Below are 9,386 nucleotides of genomic sequence, written 5' to 3'. Positions count from 1 at the left end.
GGGAACACTACGTCCTATAGGTTGTGGGGTTGAGATTCTGAAAACCAAACAAGTCTTCCTGCGGAATGTGGGGAAAGAGTTAATAGCAAGTTACAGCTTCGTGACCCACCCTTTGGACCTGAGACTAAAACAGGCTTCCTCGGGCAGAGGGCCTGCATGCTTTCCCACAGTTAGCCATCAGAGAGAGAGCATCCGTGTGCCCTTGGACAAGGAAGAACACGAGAGGCCAGGGCTGGATCCCCCTGGACTCCACCAATGCTGTGCTGAGTATCCTTTGCTGGAAACAACTTGAGCTGCGAGTATAACCAGTTACTGAGTCTTGTGAGTCCCTCTGGCATTGATTTACAACACCGATTGAGTTCCCAGGCTGTGAGGGTCTCTTTTGTTCAAAGTTGTGGATAGTGGTTGGGAAGGAATGCAAGTTTGAACATTAGGATGGGTCACAGGGCAGATTTCAATGGAGCTAGGGATCTCAAACCTTTTTTACCCCAAGAGGCAGCCCTTCCATCCCTTCCTGAGAAGGTTAACTTCTTACCCTAAGAGCCTATGACCAATTCCGAGATTTGCCTAAGGCCCCTCTTCCTGCTTTACATTCTCTCAACCCACACCCGCACCTTCATAGGACTTCCCTGTGATCAGTTGACTGAGGAAGAAAAGCCTCAGGCTTGGTGTACAGAGAGTTCTGCATGCCCTCCCTGCACGCATCCCCTGAAAGCGGACAGCTGCAGCACTGAGTCCCTCTCTGAGGCAGCCTCGATCTTTGGTGGTGAAGGGAAACTCCCCCGTGGACAGAACTTGGAGCGATGCACCCGTTTGTTCATTTGCCTGGCAGGAGAGGCGGCCAGAAGGAAAGAGACTGTGCCAGATCACGGTTTGGCTAGGTAGTCGGGCTGGGAAGGAACCTGACTGGAAAATCAAAAGATCTGAGGAAGAGCTATAAGGACAGACCTTTTTATAAAAATAAAGTTGCCAATATTTCTTTTTTTAAAGATTTTATTTTTAGGGAGAGGGGAAGGGAGGGAGATAGAGAAGGAGAGAAACAATGTGTGGTTGCCTCTCGCGTGCCCCCTGCTGGGGACCTGGTGGACAGCCCAGGCATGTGCCCTGACTGGGAATCGAACCAGCGACCTTTTGGCTCGCGGCCGGCACTCAGTCCACTGAGCCACACCAGACAGGGAATGACAGGCCTTTCTGAATGGCAGAGTCTGAAGATAGTGTGTTCTGTTTGAAGGCTCCCCAAAGGGTCGAGGAAGATTTTAATAATCAAGTGCAAAAAATGACCCATTCTGTAGACATCAGCCTCTTTCCCAGCAGCTCCTGTGGACTCACGTACAAAGTGGTCATGTTGACAGTGACGGAGGTTACGCATGGGCTCAGCAACAGGGGCTTTGTCTTCACCAAGACTGACTTGGCTAAAGCTACTGCTGACTGCCCAGTCTGCCAACAGGCGAGACAACACTGAGCCCCTAATACGGCACCATTGCCCGCAGGGACCAGCCAGCCACCTGGTGTTAGGTTGATTACATTGGCCCACTTTCACTACGGAAGAGGCAGCCAATAGCTCTTGCTGGAATTGACACTTGCTGTGGACGTGGGTTTGTCTTCCCTGCCCGCAATGCTCCCACTAGAACCACCATCTGTGGCCTTGCAGAAGGCCTCCTCTGCCATCACGGCATTCACAGCCAGTGAAAGGCAGCAGGGGTCCGTGCTCTTGGAGTTCACTGGTCTTACCATGTTCCCACATCTTGAAGCAACAGCCTTGATGGATGGTTGAATGGCGTTTTGAAGATTCAGTTACAGTGCCAGCTAGGTGGTGACACCTGGCAGGGCTGGGGCAATGTCCTCCAGTAAGTGGCCCAGGCTCCAAATCAGCATCACTTTTCTCCCGTACCCTGGATTTGGGAGTCCAGGAATCAAGGGATAAAAATGAAAAGTCATTTCTCTCCCCATTAATCCTAGTGATCCGCGGTCAAAGGTTTGCTCTCCATCCCTGAGACTTCAGCCTCTGATGGTCTAGAGGTCTTAGTTATAAAGGGAAAAATGCTCTCACCAGGAGTCACATCAAAGATTGCCTTGAATTGGAATGCAAAGCTGCCATCTGGGCCTCTTTGGGCACTGAATCAACAGACAAAGTGCTGTCTGGGTGACTGATCTTGACCGTCAAGGGGAAATTGGGTTGCTACTACACAATGGGGCTGGCTGAGGGCAAAAGAAATAGGGAATATTTCTACTAACTTTCTTAGTTTGTCGACAAAACCTCCGCCTTGTACAGCTTCTCCGAAGCGCCTCTCTCCTTGCTAGATGGGATGCTGCCCAAGATTCACGAGTCACTCAATAAAGCCAATCAGATCTTCAAATTTACACATTGGAATTATTTCTTTCATGACTGTGTAAGGCCCAGACACAGGGCATGTTATTCCTGAGCAAGCAGCCAGCCGGACGCACTAGACGAGAGCCGCTGTAAGGTCCGTTTACTCCGCGAAGGGGAACTGATGCTCCCCAAGAACGTCAAGTGAAGAACCCACACTGTGGGATCCTCTGTGGATAAGCCACGCGAGACTGGCTTTCCGACCGTCGGGATATTCACCTGCTGAGCATGCCCGTTCCTCAGGTAAACGCTGGGGTGAAGGTGACCCCTTTCTCGTGGGTCCTCTATGTGACCTTAATGCTGCAAAATCAGCCATAATTTCAGAAGCACGTTGAATCTGCTATCTCAGCTTCCCCTCATGCGTTTTACAGATTCTAATAAAAACATTGGGTTAATTACGAGAGAATGAGGAGAGGTGAGGGGGAGGGTCAAGGAGCTCATCCCAGCAGATATAGACAGGACGATGAACACCCGGCCCCCCAAACCACTGACTATGGGCGGTCCCTCCTCAGCCACACTCAGCCACTTTCTCGCCTCCCGTGCTATTTTGAAGCAAATTCCACAGATCACATTACGCATAACATTTCTGTATGACTCTTTACGAGATAGGGATACTAAAACCTCCAGAGGGTCCCTAAATAGCGTACACACCTGTGGGGGGAAAGACAAGTAAGGAAACTGGGAATGGCATTGCTACACTCTTTTTCATAAACCCGGGGAAGTCGAGCATTCCCGCCATGGGAAGCAGTGTTTCAGATCAAATGTTCAAGAGTGAGGTCAGCACTTTCCCGCCATTTCAAGATCAACTTCTATCTTAAGCCACTGGTTGGTTGGGTTTTGTACCACGTACAGCCAGACTGAATTTTAGAATTTTAACACAGTGTGGTGTTAGAAACTAAGAATGGGTTTGGGGACTGGGTGAGAAGGATGAAGGAATTAAGCAAAGAAAAAAAAAGATCCTTCCCCCAAAAGAAAGAAAGACTTATGGACACAACCTTATGGTGAGTGCCAGAAGGAAGAGGGGTGAGGGAAGGTAGGAGAGGGTCAAGGGTATAACTGGAAGGAGACTTGCCTTGGGGTGGTGAACTCACAATACGATATACAGATGATGTATTGTAGAATTGTACACCTGAAACCTATATAATTTTATTAACCAATGTCACCCCAATAAATTCAATTAAAAGAAAAGACTTCCACAGGGGGCTTCCACGCCCCTGCAGCCACGTCTCCAGTGATTTCTGAGGAGTTCCAGCACATTCTGCAAGTGGTCAACACCGATATCGATGGGCGATGGAAAACGGCCTTTGCCAGCACTGCAGTGAAGGGCATGGGGCGAAGACATGCTCGGTGGTGCTGAGGAAAGCAGACACCAGCCTCACGAAGAGGGCAGGGTGGCTCTCAGAGGAGGAGGTGGAACCGGTGAGCACCATGGTGCGGAACCCCCGCCAGCCCAGGATCCCGGACTGGTTCTTGCCCAGACAGAAGGATGAGAAGGATGGAAATCACAGCCAGGTCCTGGCAAGTGGTCTGGACAACAAGCTTCGTGAAGACCCAGAGCGGCTGGAGAAAACTCAGGCCCACAGAGGGCCGCACCACTTCTGGGGTCTTCGTGTTTGAGGCCAGCACACCAAGATCGCAGGACACTGGGGTTGCACAGTGGGTGTGTCCACGAAGAAATAAAGCTGGAGGCCTTGTCTGCTAATAAATAGCATACACACCTGTGGGGGGAAAGCTAAGTAAGGAAACTGGGAATATATTGCTACACTCTTTTCCATAAACCCGGGGAAGTCGAGCATTCCCACCATGGGAAGCAGTGTTTCAGATCAAATGTACTTGGAGGCCATGCCTTTCGGTTTGGCCTCAGAATCATTCCGGATCCCAACACAAAATAACACTTTAGTGTCAGCAGCAGGAAACTCCGAGTAAGACTCTACATTCATGATATCCAACCTCCAATTTAGTTGCCTCGTGTGAAAAGGAAGAGAAGGAAGCTGGGGCAGGGTAAAGGCCTCCCAGTTTATCTTGTGAGCCGAGATTACCGGCCCCACCGCCAGAACCGTTAAAAGACCCTCCTGAGAGAATTGCAACTGAAAATAAAGTCTTATTTGGCATCTCTCTGCTCCTAGAAAAATAACCTGTTTTAAGTTGCTAACACGCAAGGCAAACCCCGAGAAAGAAACCACTGAGAAAATATTTTCAAATAAAAATGCCAGTCTAAAAAGGAACAAGCAAAATGCCAAGTCAAAAGAAAGAATCGTTAGCATACACGTGGGTTACAGTAAATCAAATCTGCTGAAAACATGGACGCTTTGGGGCTCAGATCTACAATATGTGAGGACAGGGGAACCAGGGTTTAGTCTGTTCCTCGGAAAGTGGTTATTTCAGAGGGCCGCAGGGGGGTGCAATACTTAGCTGTGATGTTTACCTGCAGTCCCGGCCCTTGAGCTTTCCTGCCATTACAATTCGTCAGCAGTCAAAATCCGGGGCAGGCTCACCAAGCAAATAGCTGATTCCAGGTGACCTTCTCCAGGATTAAACATCATCAGCAGCATGGCTTAGTGTGACGTCCTTTAATGTACGGAACGCTCCTGGGACCAGAGTCCCCTCTCGCTGTCCTCTCTGTCGAACCACAGGTCTGGCCAGTTTCTGCAAGACTCCCTGCCCCCTAACTCGCCCTGGATCTAAGCTTCAGGTGCTTGCACAGCCATCTTCAAGAGAGGTAAAGGGGGGCCATCCAGTCTGTGACTACAGGGGGCAAAGTGTTAGCCCGAGCAAGCTCCCTCCTTCCAGCCTGGACTACTCTGGTTGGCTGTTGCTCACCTGAGCAAAGCAAGCAAACAGCGCTGAGTGTTGTTTTGAGCAAAGCCTAACAGAGGTAGCGGATCTGTCTCAAAAGAAACCATGTGGTGTGTCCCAAAGCCAATGTGACTGAAGAGAAGCATGCAACCACCCTCACCTGTTCCATGATGATGACAAATAGCTAATCTCCAGCAGGTCACATTAGCCATTTCCATCAGAAGGTTTCTGATGTGCTAAGTCTTTTTCAGAATAGTATTTCATCTCTAGGGTGAATGAGATGGTTGTAGAACTTGACAGTGAAATCTACACTCTCTTGCGGAAAAAAAAGTTTCTCATTTAACTTTCATTAGTGATGGATTTAGCATTATATTCCACTATGTTCCAGCAGGGTAACAGCTCATTATTACCTTGTGCTTTTTCTTTAAAAGCCACATACCTGCTGCCGCAGCACCTGGAAAGTTGCCTTTGTTCCTTACTCATTTTCCCTTTAAGGGTCTGTAGTGTTTCAGCTGGTAGAGTTCCAAGTGCCCTATGGACTAATTGGCAAGACGAGAGAATTTTCCAGTTTGGAAGAGAAAGAGCCTGTTCTCCAGGGAAGGCTCTTCAAGGTAATTGCTTTCTCAGAAATTCCAGCCCCCACCTTTGGCAGCCGTCACCAGAGACAAAGCCCCTTTGCTGTTCCGAGGAGCTAGAAACCCACAGACGGGAAAACAGGAGCTCAGGACAGGCTTGCCGGGAGACCTCTGAAACCTCTGACCTTTCAAAAGGGGGGAAGTGGGGGAAAGGCCAGTGCAGGCACAGGCCGCTGAACCCGCCCCCCCCTCGCCCCGCCCCCGACAGGCGAAACAGCTCCAGCTAGACATTTCCCTGGTCTTTTTCTAAGAAGCTTCAGTGAAGGGCTGAGTGGGTAGGGGGACCTAATACCTTAACCCAGATTCCGAGCAGAGCAGGGGAAAGACGACACTTACTTGGAATAAATAATTTAACAAGCCACCTGGGTGGAAGGGAGGCACCAAAGGAAGCGCTGGATAAGAAAATTTGGTGGCTAACCTGGGCAAGACTCCAAGAGCGATTTGTGTGTGTCCAGGGGGCGAGTCAGGGGCAGGGGGCAGTGAGAGGAAAAGACACGGAGAAGGTGGAATTCCCCTCTGGGCCACCACCTGCCACCCCAGGTGAGCAATGTGGGGAAAAGACCAAAGAGGGGGTGAGAAACAAATGGGGGGGCTGGTTGGAAAGAAGCATTGAAGAATAAAATGGCATTGTCATTTCCTTTGAGTTATGGGCTATAGGTCCCCTCCCCCAGCTCTGCTTTGAAAACTTCACGACAGGTGGACACAGGAGATAGGACAGCCCTGGCTGGGGGGTGGCCCTTTCGTTCCTCTGTGCGTTCACATCACAGTCCTGGAAAAGGGCAGGGAGGAGATGGCCGCCAAAGTTGTCCTGAGGGGGAGGCTTGAAGTCCTCAAGGTCAGGCTGCCAGCTAGATGTGAATTCAGCACTGCCTGACTCCAAAGCTCATGCCTTCGTTATCAGGGGGGTCCCGTCTCTCCCCCTGCCCCCAGACAAGGCTTTACCCCTGTCGAATTAATGCCTAGAGCTACTGGCCCCCATTTCAGGTAGGGAGAGCATAGCACGGGGCATAAATGCGTGGATTCTGGAGTCAGGCTCTCTGGGTTCGAATCCCAGTAGGGCTATTTATTAGTTATGTGACCCTACACAAATTGTTCAGTCTCTATGCCTCAATCTCCTCATCTGCCAAAGCGAGACACTGACAGTGCCTTCCTTATAGAGCCAATGGGGGCAGGAAATGAGACTGCGTATGTACGCATTGTAGCACAACGCAATACATGTTAGTTGTTGTTTTCATCGTCCTGTAACAAGGACACAGGGCCAATGTCAGGAACAGCCCTGAATGCGGCAGTGCTGAGGCCAGCTTTCTCCCCGTCTTTCTGATCCACAGAAAGAGGTCGCGTCCTGGAGCCCAGCATCCTTGGCCTGCCCCTCTGGCTGCGGCCCCTCCGCCTGATGAATCACTCACCCTCCTTGTGAGAGAGGTGAGACACTTCTCATCAGTGGGATGGGTTGCTGGGAGGCGGAACCGCCCTGAGAGCTGGCTGGCCCAGTCCTGTCCATGTGGCGAGATCGGGATACAGCCCGGGGTCTCCCTGCCCTGTTCTGTTGCATCGCACACATATTCCAGGCAGCTCTGGGGGTTCCTCAGACATCACGTTCTACCCGCGTTCCCGTCAGCTGGAGCTAAACCTGCTTGGTGGGAGTTGTTCCCTGTGTGTTGTCTAGGAACCTAGTTCACTGGCCTCACTCAGGATCTTGCAGGCGAGGCTGGCTGAAATATGACTGGGTCATTTCAGAGATGGTTTGAGAACTGTTGGGACACTGAACTGACTAACATGGAATAAACTCAGCCAAACACATTTTCTATAAGCCAAACGTTTCCCTCTTCTCTCCAGCCTTGGGCAGGTCTCTGTGATGTCTGCCCCTCCCCAGCTCCCTGGGACCTCCCCAAAGGCTTTGCCGTTTGTAAGGGTTGCCCTTCTGGGATGTCAAGGCCCGTACAGCCCCTCCAGATGGCTGGCTTTCCCTCGGTGTGTGTTGGCTGGGGACCAAGATGTTTAATTCGGCTGTTACAAGAAAGAGCAATCACAGAACGTTGAAGGACTTGGGAGTGTACGCATCCCTGTATATGTGGATAGAAACGCATTGACAATGACCTAGAAGATTGCACGTGAAGGCCAATGGTGGTTCTCTAAATGTGGGGTAACATGTTTTGTTTTGTTTTGTTTTAAATCTGTGCTTTCTAGTCTTGTGCACAACAACGAGGTATGGCTTCTGCAATAGGGGAAAAGTAATTGTTAAAAATAAAAGTGAGCCCTGGCTGGTGTGGCTCAGTGAGTTGAGGGCCAGCCTGAGACCCAAAGGGTCACCGGTTTGATTCCTAGTCTAGGGCATGTGCCAGGGTTTTGGGCAATGTCCCCAGTAGGGGGTGCACAAGAGGCAACCACACATTAATGTTCCTCTCCCTCTCTCCCTCCCTTCCTCTCTCTCTAAAAATAAATAAGTAAAAAAATAAAAAGTGATATTCTTAGCTAGAAAATTCATCCGCCGCATACTTACCAAGCCTGTGCTGGGCTTGGCACCAAATGAACAAGAGAGAGAAGATCCCGGCACTCAAAGAAGCTGCAGTAAACTGAGGGAAACCTTTACTATGCAAATAGATAAGTGCTGGCGAGCGGTGGTGCGTGCAGCCGAAGAAATGGCCTGGGTGCTGCGGCAGGGGCGGGGGAGGCTGTGAGTGAGGCCGCCTAACTGAGATGGCAGTTACAGGTGATGTTTATGCTCAGCCCTGAAAGAGAAAAGGAGTCTGCAATGTAGAGATGGGCTGGGAGACTTCTAAACACAGAAGGGCCCGAGGGATGGTCCTGAGGCCAGAAGGAGCTTGAAATGGGAGGGAGCGTGTGGGGAGTGGAGGCGAGACTCTAGCAAGGGCAGAGGCCAGCTCATGCAAAGCCTGTAAACCTTGATAATGCAAGACGAAGCCAATTAGGAGGCACAAGAGAGAAGAGGCAGGGCGGGTACTGGTGGAGATGAAAAGTGGGTGGATTTCGACCTTTTTTTCCCTGAAGGAACAACAAATAGATAAAACATGATGTTGGATTAGAAGTGGGGATTAAGAGAGAGGGAGGTGCCATGGATGGCTTCCATTTTCTCCCTTGGAATTATTTACCAGAGCAAGACAGCCATGGGAGGGGCAGGTTTGGGCACGTTAAATTTCTGGTGTCTGGTTTTATGAAAAGGGCGGCATTCGCGGGTGGCTCGGGCCTCCGATGTGGTCGAGTCCAATGCAAATAAGAGGTACAACGCACCAATTTGCTTTGGCATAACTTAACAGCTTTCCAAAGTTTTCTCTCCTTCTTTATAGAGCTAACTGTTCAGGGTCTAAATGAGTCATGTAAAATTTTGAATTGTATTTGTGTGTGACGGCATGTACTATGGTGGCACCTGGTAGTGTGGGGTTTCATAAAGATAATGGGGTGTAGTCCCCACGAATGTCCACAGTCTACTATGGACACAACAGACAATGTATTGAACTAATTTCTGATAAAACTTTATGGAAAGTGACTCTCTGGTATGTAATCCGTGGACAGACAATAGTTACCTTTGATCGGCACTTGCTATGTACTGCGTGTTCTGTTACACACTC

At 50.0% G+C, this 9,386-nt stretch overlaps 1 pseudogene; it reads left to right on the top strand.

Moving 5' to 3' along the window:
* The first annotated feature begins 3,548 nt into the window (after positions 1-3,548).
* LOC112316495 (small ribosomal subunit protein uS13-like) lies at positions 3,549-4,082 on the top strand (annotated as a pseudogene).
* Positions 4,083-9,386: the final 5,304 nt, after the last annotated feature.

The sequence above is a fragment of the Desmodus rotundus genome, chromosome 9 (assembly GCF_022682495.2).
Source record: "Desmodus rotundus isolate HL8 chromosome 9, HLdesRot8A.1, whole genome shotgun sequence".
NCBI classification, from domain to species: domain Eukaryota; kingdom Metazoa; phylum Chordata; class Mammalia; order Chiroptera; family Phyllostomidae; genus Desmodus; species Desmodus rotundus.
Note: the sequence above shows the minus strand (reverse complement) of the source record. Positions and strands in the feature narration are given on the sequence as shown.